The 18,617-nt window shown below is 47.3% G+C and overlaps 1 protein-coding gene across 4 annotated transcripts in view; it reads left to right on the top strand.

Annotated features, from left to right (window-relative positions):
• The window catches only part of wake (wide awake), a 744,672-nt gene that overhangs the window by 283,345 nt on the left and 442,710 nt on the right, over positions 1-18,617 (top strand). The gene's annotated exons all lie outside the window — the stretch shown is intronic.

Raw genomic sequence — 18,617 nt, 5'->3', positions numbered from 1 at the left:
AAAGCCTCGTGTGGAGTATCTTATGGCGTGAGTGAGGTCCTTCATTATGTGCCAGATGCATCATAACACACTAGGAGGAGGAGGAAAGAAAATACATACGGCTTCTCATAAAGTGCGTCTTGGGCGTAGTAAAGTTTTCCCTCCTCCTCCTCCTCCTCTTCGACTCCCTCCTCCTCCTCCTCCTCCTCCTCCTCCCACTCATTATACCACACTCCTCCTCCTCCTCCTCCTCCTCCTCCTCCTCCTCCTCCTCCCACCCATTATACCACAAGCATCCTGGCTGTAGGCGGAGACGAACACACACAGAGCGAGGAAAGAATAATTGGAAGTCAGAAGATGAGTGATGATGCCTACAGTGAATTCTCTGTAGGATAGGAACTTACCACGGCCTTTTTTTTTCAGTTTTTGTAGGGAACTCTTCACCACGCTATTTTTTGGGGGGAGGACTTCACCAAGCCATTTTTTTTGGGGGGAACCCCTCACCGCGCCATTTTTTTTTTTGTGTGTGGGGACTTCACCACGCCATATGTATTTTTTTTTTTTTTTTTTGCGTGGGTAATCTTCACCACGCCATTTTCTTTTTTTTTTTTGGTGGGGGGACCCTTCACCACGGCATTTTTTGGAAGGAAGGGACTCTTCACCACGGCATTTTCTTGGGGGGTGGGGGTGGTGGAAGAGGAGGAGGGAGACTCTCCTGACTTTCCTTATTATTAACCTTCCTCGTAATCTGCTCCGTCCGTAGACTCTCCCACGCCTCAGACGATGATGTGTGACGCTGATATATAACCCGTATTTACTGAGCAGGCAGTTGTGGCCGCTGAGGGATGAGGTGTTTGGTCTTAGATACATCTCTGTCGATCTTCAAGCCACCTTTTTGTTTTGTTTTTTTAAAACCATCAGGTTTATCTTCGTAGAACTTTTCTAGTATATTGCATCGACCAAGGCTGGAAACTTCGTCCATTCGATTTCGAAAATCACATACTTGATTTCATAATGGAGTGCGTGTGCTTACAAAACTTTCTTGATCCAGAAAATCTAGATAGACGTATTTCTCTAGGGAGGAAAAAGTCTAGAGAAAGGTCGAGAATACAGTGAGAAACTAATACCTTACTTTACCTTAATGTTCGCTAATTACTGTGAGACTCTGTGACACGTAGACTAGTCCGAAGTTTGCACAAAAGTTGAATTTGAGCGTCTATAGTTGTGAGATGTTGCCATGTGAACCGTCTCGGGCATATGATTGTGGTATTACACTTAGATAAGATTATCCTCAGACATGACATGTGGTCTATATACAGAGATCACTCTTCCCCTCTCCCAAGGGGAACTTGATGTTGTAAAAGAAGGAAATATTATGTTTGACATATATATATATATATATATATATATATATATATATATATATATATATATATATATATATATATATATATATATGTGTGTGTGTGTGTGTGTGTGTGTGTGTGTGTGTGTTTATTGCTTGCAGTATTTGTGAGGTAAATCACTCCGGGTTTGATCCGTCTTTGCATGCAGTGTTCCTCTCACTTGTGGAGGGGATCTGTCAAGCTCTGTCTACTTAACTTGAGAGTCTAGTCCAAAACAGTACCGCAAAATCATCTTCCCCAGTCTGACCCACTTGTCCTCCTTCGTGGTGTTGGTTCTCTTTCTCTCTTCTATAGATATCACTCCGGGGTTTTTTTACTCTCAAGAGAAACCCTCCGGCTGCTTGTGTGCCCACGTCCTCAGCTACACTCGGCAAAGGACTGCGTTAGATAAGGACGTGGTGGTGACCACCGTTGGCAACTGAAGATGTTGCTGTTGTTATGTCCGTGTCTCTCCCCCACACCGCAAAGCCTTGGACATCTTTACCTGGTCGTGTCTTACGACGTCACCACGGGCATTCATCTCTTTGTAAGAGGCAGGTTGTTTTCCACTCCTTCGAATCTCTCGAGACATATTTTTTTTTCCTTTTATTTTTTTTTTTTTCCTTTTGCGACTGGAACCTTCGACACGAATATATAAAAAAGAAAGACTCGTAGGACCTTGACTGCGTCGGACATGTTACTGTAGCCGCACACCTGGACATTCCAGTTTCCTGGAAAAGATGTCTATCTCTTCACTGGAGGAGCATGTTGTATGTGTGTGTGTGTGTGTGTGTGTGTGTGTGTTGGTGTTTGTGTGTGTGTGTGTGTGTGTGTGTGTGTGTGTGTGTGTGTGTTGTTGTGTGTGTGTGTGTGTGTCTTCTTTTTTCCTTCCTCAGTGTCTACAATGTTCCAGGGAGCTGGCCTGTCATTTCTCAGGGGCAACTGTAGTCGTTGACTCCCTCAGGGACACCGTTGCTGTGCCTGTAGTCGTTGACTCCCTCAGGGACACCGTTGCTGTGCCTCACTCCCTCAGGGACACCGTTGCTGTGCCTGACTCCCTCAGGGACACCTTGCTGTGCCTCACTCCCTCAGGGACACCGTTTGCTGTGCCTCACTCCCTCAGGGACACCGTTGCTGTGCCTCACTCCCTCAGGGACACCGTTGCTGTGCCTCACTCCCTCAGGGACACCGTTGCTGTGCCTGACTCCCTCGGGGACACTGTTGCTGTGCCTCACTCCCTCAGGGACACCGTTGCTGTGCCTCACTCTCTCAGGGACACCTCTGCTGTGCCTGTCTCTCTCTCTCTCTCTCTCTCTCTCTCTCTCTCTCTCTCTCTCTCTCTCTCTCTCTCTCTCTCTCTCTCTCTCTCTCTCAGGGACACCATTACCACCGTTCCTGACGCCTCCACACCCCAGTCTCGTATTGAATCTTCGTGCGTCATTCAGTACAAAAAAAAAAAGACATGAATTGATATACGAAACAAGATAGGTTGCATTGTCCTCTGTCCATCTCTGTGATTAACATATCGTCTTTCTTTTTACGGTTTGCAAAATGATGTGAGAAAATTGCATTTTTCCTGGAGGGCGGATCATTGTATGTACGTCGACATTATGAATCATTATTCCTCAGAAATGCTCATTATTTCTCCGTGAACTTCACGTTATGTTAGTTGTCATAGTAACGTTGTGTAGAGTTTAAGTTCTCGTTAATATTCATACGTGTGGAACGGGGTAGCGACGGGAATGGATGAAGGCAAGCAGGTATGAATATGTACATGTATATATATGTATATGTCTGTGCAAATGTTTGTATATGTGTATATGATGATATGTATAAGTATGTATACATGCATGTATAGGCGTTTATATATATATATATATACATATATATTACTGGGCTGGGTTCTGCTTGCAAGTGGTCACGCTCCGTGCCAGAAGTCACCCTCGGCGGGCCTACATTATCATCATCAGTGGACGGAAATTAGAACAGCCTCGACGAGTAACTTCTCTCTCCCCAGGAGTCAGTCATTTCCCTGCAACTGTCGGGAGTGCAGTCTCGAAGCTGCACGGGTTCCATTGCCTAACGATTAATTATATATATATATATATATATATATATATATATATATATATATATATATATATATATATATATATATATATATATATCCAGTAGCCCACTGCTGCGCTATTTCCTGTAGCAGGGAAATGTGAACTTCTTTGAAGCGAGAAGGGTTTTTTTACGAAACTGTATTCGAAGTGATACAGCCTTGCTAAAGAGGGCTTTTCCCTCGCAATGTTTCCTCATCCTGATCGAGTCTAGTAACATCTAGACACACAGACACACACACACAGACACACACACACACACACACACACACACACACACACACACACACACACACACACACACACACACACACACGTATAGGTGTGTGTGTGTGTGTGTGTGTGTGTGTGTGTGTGTGTGTGTGTGTGTGTGTGTGTGTGAATTGCCATACTGCCAGCCGTTCACAGGGGAGATATGTGTCAAAAACCAGGGACTGTGTTGGTCCTGCACCACCTTGATTCCGGAGAACACAACATGGCAAGCTTTGAATATGCCAAGGAGGACGATAAGCTGGCTTCTGAGGGCTTGTAGAGAGAGAGAGAGAGAGAGAGAGAGAGAGAGAGAGAGAGAGAGAGAGAGAGAGACAGACAGAGAGACAGAGAGACAGACAGAGAGACAGAGAGAGAGAGAGAACCGGACCATCGACAAGGACCATGAACGAGGGTTTAGCGTCTCGAGAATAGGATAAAAAAAAAAAACAAGAGTAGATATCACGGCGGCTCCCCCGCAGGGTCGATTTAAGGTATTGCAGACAAATATGAGGTCTTCCTTTTAAGAAGGTCCTGGCTAGCCTTGAAAAGAGGAGCTTGACGGCTTCCCCCCACAAGTGCACCAGAGCAGCCAGGGCTCCACGGCATACAGCAAATGGAGAATTGCGGCATCAAAGAGCCTGGTGAAGCAGGCCGTCTCCAGGGAAGCCCGGTAGCTGACTCGAGCCAGATGGGTAAAGACACCACTGGAAGACACCCCCCCCCCCCCGCCGCCCCCACCGTAAGATACACCCGACTCAAGGTACAGGTCAGGTGGACCCTCCTCTCTCTCTCTCTCTCTCTCTCTCTCTCTCTCTCTCTCTCTCTCTCTCTCTCTCTCTCTCTCTCTCTCTCTCTCTGTATATATATTCGGACAGCCACTTGTTTACCAAATGGCGTCCTAGTTATGTCTCGTCGTTGTATATCAACTGACTTGTATTTCTTTGTTGTAGCTCCACTGATGATGTGATTATTACACGAAAGTGCACTTGGGAACTTATCGTGTTTCATTTCCCCGAGGACTCAAAGGAATATATATATAACTGGGTGAGACGTCTCACTACAACATCTAAACCACCTGAGGATGATGATGGCCTTCCATCCTTCTTCTCACGGTCATTTAACTTATCGATTGCATTGACTGAACCTCTCGAAGACAACGCCAGAGAACGAAAGAAGAAATTCTATTTTGGGTTGGACAATATTCATTCTCTGCCTGACTGGAAGACGAGGAGGTTTGTGAAATGGGCTTACAGCACGACTTGTGTATTGGCTGGTGTGTGGGTGATTTTTTTGGGGGGAGGGGTCGTTGAACTCGACAGAACGACCTTTGAGCACAACGGCAAGACTCTTCGAAGGTTTGGTGGCTGAAACCTTTTGGCCCAGTGGTCCTTCCGTCATACTCAAGGGTCGCATCGTCATGCTGAAGGGTCGTAACTTCTTGTTCAAGGGTCGTACCCTCTACTCAGTGACCTTCCCGTCGTGCTCAAGGGTCGAATCTAAAAGCTCAAGGACCCTACCTTCGTGCTAAGGGCCCTACTGTCGTGCTCAAAGGCCCTACCATCCTGCTCAAGGACCTTACCGTTGTGCTCAAGGACCCTACCGTCGTGCTCAAGGGCCTTACCATCAGATAGACCAAACCCAATATATTGAGCGAAAGAATTTATCTCTTTTTCCCCCCATAGTGATCTGTTTTGAGGAGCGAGGCTGGACGTGAAGGGGAGATAATGCAGAGTTAGTGGGCAAATTTCCAGAGGGGATTTTTTTTTCCTTTTTCTTCTTGAATTCGTATAGCCATATTCGCGTCTTGTGGAGTTCCATGTAGGCATCAGCCACAGCGATACTGGCGCTAGACATTGGTATATTAAAGGGACGGTGGGTTGGTGGGTCAGGCTGGGAGTGGGCTACGGTTTAGACGTCCATGTGGGGTTGTGGGTTTAGACGTCCGTGAGCGACGGTGGTGTTGACGGTGGGTTGGTGGGTCAGGCTGGGAGTGGGCTACGGTTTAGACGTCCATGTGGGGTTGTGGGTTTAGACGTCCGTGAGCGACGGTGGTGTTGACGGTGGGTTTAAGCTGGCCTGGATCCATCTTTTTGTCAACCTTGAACGTCATCTAAGGCAAAGCTATTTTTATATGACCAGCTTTTTTTTTCCTCTTTTTTTTTCAATCCATAATTGACCCATCTGTTCCCATCATGGAAAAAAAAAAAATATTTTTCGTTCCTGATCCAGAGCGATTAAGATGGTTTCTTTGAGGAAGAAAATGACATTAAGTGGTGTCTTTCTCGCTTGAGCGGGATGCTGTGTTGAGGAGGTTAGCCTTGCTGTGTTGCCTGTGCTTACGAGGAGGAGCTCAAGCCGGGTGAGCTGGAAGTGACAGGGAAGGATGGAGAAGAACTGGAAGTTGAGGAACGGGCGGGAAGTTTACAGGAAGCGATGAAAGAAAACGGAAAGTCAGTCCTCCACTTTACGAGGCTGAGAGAGATCCTTTTTTTTTTTCATTGTGACGAAGAACTTCAGGATGAGGAAGTATGAGGGATCCAGCTCATAAACCCTGGGATACAGCTCATAAACCATGGGATCCAGCTGATGATAACCTCTGGGATCCAGCTGATGATAAACCCTGGGATCCAGCTGATGATAAACCCTAGGATCCAGCTGATGATAAACCCTGGGATCCAGCTCATAAACCCTGTGATCCAACTGATGATAAACCCTGGGATCCAGCTGATGATAAACCCTGGGATCCAACTGATGATAAACCCTGGTATCCAACTGATGATATCAAACCCTGGGATCCAGCTATTGATAAACCCTTTATTACGCCTCACGAGTACCCTGGCAGGGTCCAGCTGTGTTGGGGGAGGGGGATAAGCGGACGACACACGGCTTCCCCTTCATTACCTCACCGTGTGAGCCGCACGTTCCTCGACAACTTCCTCACCGTCGCAGAGCACGTACAGACGTGGCCGTGCACTCTGTGGGTGATGTGATACTCTGTGACCACCGTTTGTCTCTGCTCTCTCTCTCTCTCTCTCTCTCTCTCTCTCTCTCTCTCTCTCTCTCTCTCTCTCTCTCTCTCTCTCTCTCTCTCTCCTGTCTGTATCTATCTATCGATTGATCGATCGATCTACCTATCTATCTATCTATCTACCAGTCAATCTATCTGTCTATCTCTATGTTTATCTATCACTCTATCTCGCTCACACACCAAAGATTACGTAAAAAAAATCTTTGATCGAAGACTTTGCCCGACTGCTCAGAGAAAAGGCGCGGTTCTAACCCCCACTCACATCAGACAGGTGTAAAAATCCAAATTTCCACGGAATAGAAAAATAAAAAGAAATGAGAAAGATCGAGATTTTGAAGTTCCCGTTTGATGACCCATCATATGTCAGAGAAGAGTCTAGGAGGAGATTATTAGCCAAGAGTTTGTCGCACTTCACCTCGGTATGTCAGCCTTGATCCCTGGTGTTCGTCATCACTGGTCGTTGGTCGAGATTGTGCAACGCTGTGAGAAGTAAGTGAGTGGGGGAGGTACTTGCTTCTGTAATGCTGGAGGGCGAGGGAAGGGGGGTGGAGGAATGATCAGTCATGGACGTGATGTTCTGCCGGAAGCTTTCTCTCTCCACTGAGGCTGACTATAGCCGAGATTCGTGTTTTGTTATAGTGGAATAATCCACGTTGTTTGGAGTGGAGTTCGACTCCAGTACAATGAGCTGGTTTGAGGTAGGGTAGATAAAAAAAAAAGGGGGAGGGGTTTTTCAGGGAGTGCCTAGTGAAGGTGCTGTCATTTCTTTGAAGCATAGAGCAAGATGGTCAAGGGAGATCTGTTTTACAGTATGGCAAGATGGTCAAGGGAGATCTGATTTACAGTATGGCAAGATGGTCAAGGGAGATCTGATTTACAGTATGGCAAGATGGTCAAGGGAGATCAGATTTACAGTACGGCAAGATGGTCAAGGGAGATCTGATTTACAGTACGGCAAGATGGTCAAGGGAGATTTGATTTACACTATGGCATGATGGTCAAGGGAGATCTGATTTACAGTAAGGCAAGATGGTCAAGGGAGATCTGATTTACAGTACGGCAAGATGGTCAAGGGAGATCTGATTTACAGTACGGCAAGATGGTCAAGGGAGATCTGATTTACAATACGGCAAGATGGTCTTCATCGCATCCACCACTACCACGATCAGCACGACCAGCCACATCAGTAAAGCAGGGAAGTGGTCGTCATGCCTCATGAAGACGACGACCACCACCACCACCACCAGCATAGCAAGGTTCTGACCGCCGCACCCACCCACACACTCAAATGTGGTGGACTCCCTGGCTTGCCCCGCCACACGCCACCCAGCCAATTTCCTCCCTCGCCTGCCTAAGACTCCTAAGTCTACCTAAGCTCTTTATGAGTCCTCGTTGAGTTGGTTTGTCCCGGGAGCTTCCCACGCGAAACTCGGGCATCATCAAAACGTCACCATCACACCACCGTCGCAACCGCTACCAGAGGAGCGCCAACGCTAGGTCACTATCGAAGCACCAGCGCTGCATCACTGCTCTTTTCTCTCTCTCTCTCTCTCTCTCTCTCTCTCTCTCTCTCTCTCTCTCTCTCTCTCTCTCTCTCTCTCTCTCTCTCTCTCTCTCTCGTATCTTTAATAAATAACACCATTACATCCGTCAGTCCACCATGCTTACTTTTTTTTTTTTCCCCCAAAGGAAGGGACAGAGAAGGGGGCCGGGTGAGGATATTCCCTCAGAGGCCCAGTCCTCTGTTCTTAACGCTACCTCGCTGAGGCGGGAAATGGCGAATAGTATGAAAGAAAGAAAGATATATATAAAGAACCGAGGAAGTATAAAGATTGGAGCAGCTCCTTATTCAACCCGATGTCTAGAACTGCCGATACGTCGATGATGTCCTCGCGCGCCCAGAGAGTAAATACAACACAGTAAAGCTAAGGGATTGGGTGGAAGCAGCACCAGGCCTCTGGTTCACCGAGGAGAGTAACATCCAACATAGGATGTTCGTATGACAACTTATGGACATCGATTGTTGACTCAGGTCTATGGTAGACCTCCGGTCGTTGGCCTGGTGTCTGGACCATGGAGACTGTACTGAAAGCTTGATTAAAGAAAGTGTTATACAGGGACACGTCCGCAGAGCCTTGAAAGCCCATGGTGGCCTTTCCATGACCGAGGACTACAGAGGATTTACGGCACGTCCTACTTAACAGAGGCTACGCCACCACAACACATCTTTGTGCCATCCTAAGAAAGCCTGGGTAGAGCGGTACGTATCGCCACCACAACTGGGGCAGCAGAGCATCCTAGATGTGTACCATCGGAACTCATTAACTCCTGCGCATAAGCAGGATGAGAAGGCTGTCAAGGAGAACGACCAAAAACCTCAAGAGTTGCTACATACGACAAAGAAATAATCCCAAAATCAGCCAGTCTTGTCATGCGTAGCATCACCAGTGGCGCCTCTCTCGGTACATTCTAGCACGGATCAGTGCTAGTGTCCTCACCACCGCTGTGTGGGGACTACGCATCCCGAACCGGTCGCGACAGTGGGCGAAGTAAGGTGTACATAGGGAAGGGCGACGCATCATCAACCACATACCTGATCGAGAAAGAGCACCGAAGCGGTTCTATCTTCGAGAGCGTACTAGGGACCCTCACTGCGGATGAGGGGGACAGGTATAACGCCTCCCTCATCGTATTAGGCACAGACAAGCGGCGTCAACCCGTCCTCGCTGAGCCCTGACCATTAACACGCACCATCGAACATGGTGGCCACAGTCCTTCATTTCGATGATCAATCTGTCGTCGGCGTCGAGGTTGCCAGCCTCCTGCAACATCACATACAACACTGACCCATCCTTCCCCCTACACGAACCACAGCCATAACCTCTTGAGATATTGAAGCGAATTAGGCCCGTGTGTGAGAAAGCCACAGCACCTGACCCCTTAACATGTATCCCTCCGCCCTGGTTTCTACCGAGAAGAAAGACCTATAAGTAAGACCTATAAATACAGTGTATATGCATATTTCGGCATGGATAGCGTGGCGAATGATGCATATACATTGTATTTCTGTTTTTTGTTTTTGCTTTTTTTTGTTTTTATCCTTGGTATTCATTTGGTATTTGATTATCATGATACACTGTTCCTCATTAAACGTAAATTGGCACCTTACCTGCATGAACACCCACCACCCACCCCCCTTACCCACCTCCTCTTCTCTTCCCCTTCCCCTCAGGTTCGAAGTACTAGACCTTGAATTAGTATTATTAGTCCAGAGGAGAATTAATTGGGAAGCGGATATTATCGCTCTGCACTGCTGACTTCCTCCTGCCAGCACTGTGGCTCGTGTCTCACTGTCCGAGCTACCTGGAGCAGTGAAACACAGCCGGTCTGTTGTCCTTATTCTTCTATTGTTTTACTTGTAGGCAACGTACATCCCATGTTTAATCCAGTGCGGAGGAGGGAGGGTTGTTGTTGACTTGTCCTGCAGACATGTCTCGGTAAAAAAAAAAAGTTGAGTAAAAAATCCTTCAGTATCAAGGAGGGAGAGAGAGGGAGGGAAGGGGTTTAGAGCAGCTGCATATGTGCTGTGCCTTCGTCGGTCAGTTGACCTGATTGATGCGTAAACATAAGGTCTTGGGAAAGGAGTCTGGACCACTCTTAGGACTGAACCCTCAGTCGCCATTTGAAATCTAAACTTTGTTTAGATTTCATGTTACATTTGGTCGTGATTTCCACCAGATAGGAATTCATCTTATATATATATATATATATATATATATATATATATATATATATATATATATATATATATATATATATATATATATATATATATAATCAGATATTCAGCCGAAACTTTTTTCTTCCTGTATTTTCTCATTCATGCCCAACTCTCATGTTCGCTGGAGAGGAGGAGAGAAAAATTGCTCCGAATATAGAAGCAGCGGGAAGGTGTTGTACAAGAGTCTCTCCTGCAATTTATGATTCTCACTTCACGTTATTATCTGCTGTGCACAGTAAATCACCACTAGCCCAGCGCTTACTTCCCTAAGGCCCGCCTGTAAATCGCAGGGAGAGCGAGAGGAGGAAGCCACGAAAGAGATGAGGTTCATAGATTGGGATATATATATATATATATATATATATATATATATATATATATATATATATATATATATATATATATATATAGAGAGAGAGAGAGAGAGAGAGAGAGAGAGAGAGAGAGAGAGAGAGAGAGGCCTCCTACATAATACTCTTATGAGAAAGGTGTTAATCTGTAAACGCATGAGGAAGGTATAAAGCTCCCTGGGGAACGTTTGAATGGACGAAACGTTATTAAGAGAACGTTTGAATGAGAGAAACGTTATTAAGAGAACGTTTGAATGGGAGAAACGTTATTAAGAGAACGTTTGAATGGGAGAAACGTTATTAAGAGAACGTTTGAATGGAATAAGCGTTATTAAGAGAACGTTTGAATGGGAGAAACGTTATTAAGAGAACGTTTGAATGGGAGAAACGTTATTAAGAGAACGTTTGAATGGGAGAAGCGTTATTAAGAGAACGTTTGAATGGGAGAAACGTTATTAAGAGAACGTTTGAATCGGAGAAACGTTATTAAGAGAACGTTTGAATAGGAGAAACGTTATTAAGAGAACGTTTGAATGGAAGAAGCGTTATTAAGAGAACGTTTGAATGGGAGAAACGTTATTAAGAGAACGTTTGAATGGGAGAAACGTTATTAAGAGAACGTTTGAATTGGAGAAGCTTTGTTAAGAGAACGTTTGAATGAGAGAAACGTTATTAAGAGAACGTTTGAATGGGAGAAACGTTATTAAGAGAACGTTTGAATGGAAGAAACGTTATTAAGAGAACGTTTGAATGGAAGAAACGTTATTAAGAGAACGTATGAATGGAAGAAACGTTATTAAGAGAACGTTTGGGTTGGAGAAGCTTTGTTAAGAGAACGTTTGAATGGGAGAAACTTTAAGAGAACGTTGGGATGGAAGAAACGTTTTTAAGAAAACGTTTCAATGGAAAAAACGTTATTAAGAAAACGTTTCAATGGAAAAACGTTATTAAGAAAACTTTTCAATGGAAGAAGCGTATTTAAGAAAACATTTCAATGGAAGAAACGTTATTAAGAGAACGGGAACAAAAAGAAATGGAGTTTAGGTGAGGAGTTTTGTGAGCTTGGCTGACTGACTGCGATAAGAAAATGTAGAAGAGAGTACAAAGAGTAACGTGGGAGAGGTGAGCGTAGGAGTAATATGTGTGTGTGTGTGGGTGTGCGTGTGAGTGTGTGGTGTGTGTGTGTGTGTGTGTGTGTGTGTGTGATGGAGGTACGTAGGCGAAGCCTTCCTCTCTGCCGCACCTACCGCGCCCACTTGCCGCACCCGCCTCGCCCACTTGCCGCACCTGCCGCCTCTTCCGTCTCAAAAGAACTGGGGAAAGTAGGTGAGGTCGTGGGATGGGGTATGACGTCACGCGCAACAATAACATTAAATACGGCGGGGAGAGAAGGGGAGGAGAAGGGAGGGACAGGCGGGAAGTGACCTCACACTAGCCCTAATACAGCTGAAAGGGGAGGGGAGGGGAGAGGAGAGGGTGGTCTCGGGTAGGAGAGGGGAGAGGGGGGGGAATGTGTGTTGGGGGGGGCGTCTGACGTCACGTGAGACCCGGATGTGTGAGGGTGTGGCGGGAGGAGGAGGGTGTGTGTGTGTGTGTGTGTGGTGGGGTGGAGAGTAGTGTCGGGGCGGTGTGGGAGTTGATGGTGGATATAGATATGATCCTCTGGGAAGGAGTGGGTGGGTGAGGGGGGTTTTAAAATGGCTGTATGAATCAGGTGATGTTCGTGTGAGGGACGCGTCGTGGTGGCGGAGGCATATTTTATTTCTTCCTCCTGTTATTTCAGTAAAAGTCATTATCAAAGACGACGAGCGTTCGGTGCTCATAACATCTGGACGTAAAGATATATCATTGGTTGACGAGCTTCGGGTAATTTTTGCTTCCAAACGTGGAGTCGTATCCTGGATTTATTTCGACCTTCTAATCCAGGATCAGTGGTTGCCCGTGCCAGACGAGGCCAAGAGAGGGCGACGAGAACCTACAAGAACGAATCACTGGGACGACAGGAGCTCCCGTTGTATGGCCGACTGACGAAGGTTCCTCACCCCTAGATCCATCCTCACCTCGTCCATCTGACCATTAGAACTCCCATCATCATCATCATCAAGATGTAGGGTTGTGTGTGGTGTGTGGGGAGGGGTGAGGCAGGAGCCAGTCGAGGTGGCTGCCCTCCACTGGCAGCAGTAATAGACCACATGGAACCTAACCTAACCTTTTCATGATCTCCAACATAGAGGCCGAGGAGGATCAACGCTCTCTCTTGCGCTCGGAGATATGGGTCGCTATTTTCGCTCTCTGTATTACCCAGGTGTGAGGGGTTTTCGTCGTCTGGAACCAGTCGTGAGAAAATGATATGAAGTAATATACAGTGGTATGCTGGGAACAACAGCGGTGATGTTCAGTGGTAAGATGCAGTGACAAAGCACGTATGGAAACCACATTGGGCACATCAAAAGCCTAACTTATTGTTCTCCTGTTGTAAGGCAGTAGAGCTGCCATTCTTCAAGTCTGAGGTACAGTTGTGATCTGCGTTTCAGGACCTGCCGTTGTAGATGTTGAAGCAGAGGCTGGCGAAGCCAGGGAACAAGATATATGGATCATCATGATAAAATTATGATGTGTGCGATGAGGTTAACGAGCAGTAGGGCAGTTAGGGTCGAATGATTCCATGATATCAGACGTGGGAATGTTCCTAGGGAACCTAATCTACAGGGGGGAGAGAGAGAGAGAGAGAGAGAGAGAGAGAGAGAGAGAGAGAGAGAGAGAGAGAGAGAGAGAGATTTCTTTGGGTCGTGATGAACGTCTTTTTTTATTACAAACGTTTGGACGATATATATAGCCACCGATGATGACGTGATCTGTCAGAAACTTTTGGAATAGAAAATGATGTTCATGCCGACTCCTTGGTGATTGAGTTTCATAATTAATTGACGCCCTTCGCCCGTTGTTAGTTAATGTATCGGTTGAATAGAAAGAAAGATGATATTGAGGGATAAATTTCAAATGTAAGAATGTTAAAAACTGAGGAGAATTGCGTGGTTAAAGAGACGTTTACAGATTGTATCAGGATGAACATTAAGGGACCTTAGCTTGAGTCAGGTGCCCATTTTTTGGACCAACCCCTTAGGATGGATGAACAGCTAGGTTGACTGTGGACTGAATACCGCAGCCAGGATTCGAACGTATGCGCTCGACGCTGGGCCGGGCCGGCCCGGGCCCGTGAATGCGTCACCATTAGGAACGTTAACCGCTAGTCGTCATTTGGCTCATGCATGCTCCCATGACTGATCCCTTTTCCGTCCGGCTTACCTCTCTCTCTCTCTCTCTCTCTCTCTCTCTCTCTCTCTCTCTCTCTCTCTCTCTCTCTCTCTCTCTCTCTCTCTCTGGGTTCTGACGTAGGGCTCAAGAGTTTCGTCCAGTGTGACTTGAGTTACAAGGTTCTGACGTGGAGTGTGAGAGTGGGCTGACGAAGGGTGTAAGGGGGTTGTCGTCGAGTGGACGAATGTTAGGACACCAGGTGGGTGTTGCGGGGGGGACGGGACGAGAGAGACGACCTCCTCGCCACGGCTCCAGTCTTCCAGTGTCCTCCAAAAGCTCCTACCTCACTCCCTCCCTCGCAGCAGCAGCCTTACGACCTTCGCCAATTTTGCCTGAGCAAAACGTCTGCATAATTTCCCTCCAACGCCCTCCTCCTCGACAACAGCAACTACCCGAACCTAAGCCCTTCCAAGAACTTCCACCTCACGGCCTTCGTCAGAAGCTCACCTTCCCTGCAGGAACTTACCCCACAGCTGCTCCCCACACAAGCCACTCCTCCCCCCTCTTTTCCCCTCCTCTTGACCTTTCTCTGTCGTTGCTACGTCCTTCGTCTACCAGAGAGAGAGAGAGAGAGAATTACCCAGCATCGCTCCAGTAATCCTGTGAACAAATGAAATAATTTTCACAAATAGAGTCGAGGTGTTGGTGGTAATGTAATATGCTGGGAGATCCATCTCTGTGTGTGTGTGTGTGTGTGTGTGTGTGTGTGTGTGTGTGTGTACATTCAACTCCGGCAAACGTGGCACACATATGATTTTCGTGTGTTTGGGGTCGTCCTCCTGTATGTACGAACGCCTTAAGCTTCTCACGGGAGAATTTATTTTCAGAGGCGAAGCTTACGAAAGTTTCCGCTTTGTTGAACGACCCAGCATTTACTGGCACGGAATTATGTTCCATGAATTATTAAATTTGTTGAAACAAAAAAAAAAAAAGATTTTTAACACGGGAAGGCACTCCCGTATGGTTATTTACCTTTCATTTATTCATACATTCGCATCAACAACAACACACACAGTACGTGACGTATAAGTCTGTCGCTCCTGTAGAATGTATTACCGTTCGCGCCTCTAAATGACATTGGTCCATTTATCAACACTGCTTCGCTGACAGAATCTTTCCCTCGGACTTCGCCAGCATAACTCGTCCAACTTGAGCGTTGTGACGGGACTTATACTTTATATTTATATCGTCTGTCATCGTATGTCTTTGGTCGTATTATAAACCCGCGATTCGTACCTCTGATATTGTCCAGAGCAGGTGACATGAGCCTTAGAGGAAAAGAATATATCCTCACTTGGCTCCCTTCCTCCTTCCTTCCTTTGGCAAAGTAGTTCAGGATGGTATGGTCCTTTAGACTAAAACTCTCTTATTTTATGCTGATCCAGTATCTAGAAATAGCCACCTTTCGGGCAAGATGGGATCTGATTGGCTGAAATGTCTTCCCCCTCCAAGAGAGAGAGAGAGAGAGAGAGAGAGAGAGAGAGAGAGAGAGAGAGAGAGAGAGAGAGAGAGATCTTCTTGACGGAAACCGATGATCATTTTGAATGAAAAACGTGTGAGAATGATGGATGTGTTCCGCCTCCCCCCCCCCCTCTCTCTCTCTCTCTCTCTCTTTCTCTCTCTCTCTCTCTCTCTCTCTCCCCCCCCCCTTGTGGTTTTCCTCATTTCGCGCCGGTCTGACATCCAAACACTGCCTCCAGGCCGTATATCTTGGCCAGGTGCACCATCAAGGGGTCAACTAAAGACTCGTGTTTCATTTTCAAAAGACTTGTGCGTCGCTTCCCTGGCCATACACCGGAGATGTGGTCAGAGATCATTGGGGCTCGCATGTGTATAGTCCAGTCTCTGGTAACTGGTGGCGATGGCTTTTTTAACGTGGGTGTGGTGACTGTGACCTGGTAATGGTTTAGTGACTGTCTCTGTCGTTGGCTTAGTGACTTTCTCTATCATTGGTTTAGTGACTGTCTCTGTCGTCGGTTTAGTGACTGTCTCTGTCGTCGGTTTAGTGACTGTCTCTTTCGTTGGTTTAGTGACTGACTCTATTATTGGTTTAGTGACTGTCTCTGTCGTTGGTTTAGTGACTGTCTCTGTCATTGGTTTAGTGACTGTCTCTGTCGTGGGTTTAGTGACTGCCTCTATCATTGGTTTAGTGACTGTCTCTGTCATTGGCTTAGTGACTGTCTCTGTCATTGGTTTAGTGACTGTCTCTGTCATTGGCTTAGTGACTGTCTCTGTCATTGGTTTAGTGACTGTCTCTATCATTGGTTTAGTGACTGTCTCTATCGTTAGCTTAGTGACTGTCTCTATCATTGGTTTAGTGACTGTCTCTGTCATTGGTTTAGTGACTGTCTCTATCATTGGTTTAGTGACTGTCTCTATCATTGGTTTAGTGACTGTCTCTATCGTTAGCTTAGTGACTGTCTCTATCATTGGTTTAGTGACTGTCTCTATCATTGGTTTAGTGACTGTCTCTGTCATTGGTTTAGTGACTGTCTCTATCATTGGTTTAGTGACTGTCTCTATCATTGGTTTAGTGACTGTCTCTATCGTTAGCTTAGTGACTGTCTCTATCATTGGTTTAGTGACTGTCTCTATCATTGGTTTAGTGACTGTCTCTGTCATTGGTTTAGTGACTGTCTCTGTCATTGGTTTAGTGACTGTCTCTGTCATTGGTTTAGTGACTGTCTCTGTCGTGGGTTAAGTGACTGTTCAGTGACCAGCACGATCGTAGTGCCGACGCCGAAGTGGTTGTGGTGACTGTACATTAGTGTGAGGGCCATGCGGGCCAGATCATCAGCTGGCCAAGAAGGCACAAGCACTGCTGACAAGCGTCGGGCATAACAGACCGGGAACTAGATGCAGGCATCGGCCAGGATCCCAACTACTCAGGCACGGCCAAGTACTAGAGCTAAGCGTAGACCGTAGTGATTGACTCACTGGCCAAGCACGGGCAAGCACCAGAGCTAGGCGTAGACCATAGTGATTGACCCATTGGCCAAGCACGGGAAAGCACCAGAGCTAAGCGTAGACCGTAGGATTGACTCATTGGCCAAGCACGGGCAAGCACCAGAGCTAGGCATAGACCATAGTGATTGACCCATTGGCCAAGCACGGGCAAGCACCAAGCGCAGACCGTAGGGTTGACTCACTGGCCAAGCACGGACAAGCACCGGTGCCAAGTGTGGGCCATGAGAGCGTCCTGTTACAATAATTCGTCCATTAGGCAAGTAGGGAAGGGAGGAGGGAGGGCGGGGCAGGCAAGCGACCGGCATTAATGGTCAGAGGCGAGGTAATTGTTCACTGCCACTCATGACGTCACACGCTCCCGGCACCTGAACTGGCGGGAATGATAAAAAAAGATGGCCTCTTTTGCCTCCCCGTCGCAGTGAGTTGTGACAGTGAAATGATCGTGACGACGGATCACACTCACTGTAGCCTCCCGTGTAGAGTGTGTCTGTAGTGTTAAGGTCTTCCTGTTTCATTCTGTGTACCTCGACGTGTATCGCTCTGCCTGTCCTTCGCGTTCGTGTGACGGTACGACCGTTGACCACGACGGTGAGGGCCCTTGAGCACGACGGTACGACCAGTGATCGCAACGTTACGACCCAGGCACACGATGGTGAGACGGTACATCCTTTACCGCCGGCAACATTAACGTTTTTACGACAGAAGCTTAACGTAGGCCCACATATGGGCATCTCGTCATCATCACCAACCCCCACACTAGCAGCCACCAACATCACAGCCATGGCAGCACCACCGTCAACAGCTTTGCACCGCCACCATCATCGCAGCACAGCTACCTTCACCACAGTATCACCTTTACCACAGCACGGCCATAGCGCATCCGTTAACAGCCCAGCACCACCATCCATCCCTCCCCCAACCCACTCCATCACCGACACCACATCGGTACAAACACAGAAAGCACAGCCACCCACACCACAGCACCACCACCACCACCACCACCACCTCTACAGCACCACCAAAATCCCCACAGCACCACCTTAGCCACCACACCACTGCAGCAATACCATCAGCACACAGCAACACAGTCATATCAGTACCACAGCTTCTCCACCACCAGCACCACAGCAGCAGCTGCAGCCATGCGGGATCACCACCAACCTTTTCTGTTATTTATTGATCGGGTGGAAGTTTAAGGCAGAGTTATGATTTTGACGAGACCCCGCCCGCTGCTGGCTCCCACTGCCTGGGAGAGGGCAGCAAGGGCTCCACCCACCCTGCCTGGGAGAGGCAAGCACGGGCCCTGCCCACTCTGCCTGGGAGAGGCAAGCACGGGCCCCATCCACCCTGCCTGGGAGAGGCAAGCACGGGCCCCATCCACCCTGCCTGGGAGAGGCAAGCACGGACCCCACCCACCCTACCTGGGAGAGGCAAGCACGGGCCCTGCCCACT

This window comes from Panulirus ornatus, chromosome 16 (genome assembly GCF_036320965.1).
Source record: "Panulirus ornatus isolate Po-2019 chromosome 16, ASM3632096v1, whole genome shotgun sequence".
Taxonomy (NCBI): Eukaryota; Metazoa; Arthropoda; class Malacostraca; order Decapoda; family Palinuridae; genus Panulirus; species Panulirus ornatus.
This window is presented reverse-complemented; position numbering and strand designations above follow the sequence as displayed.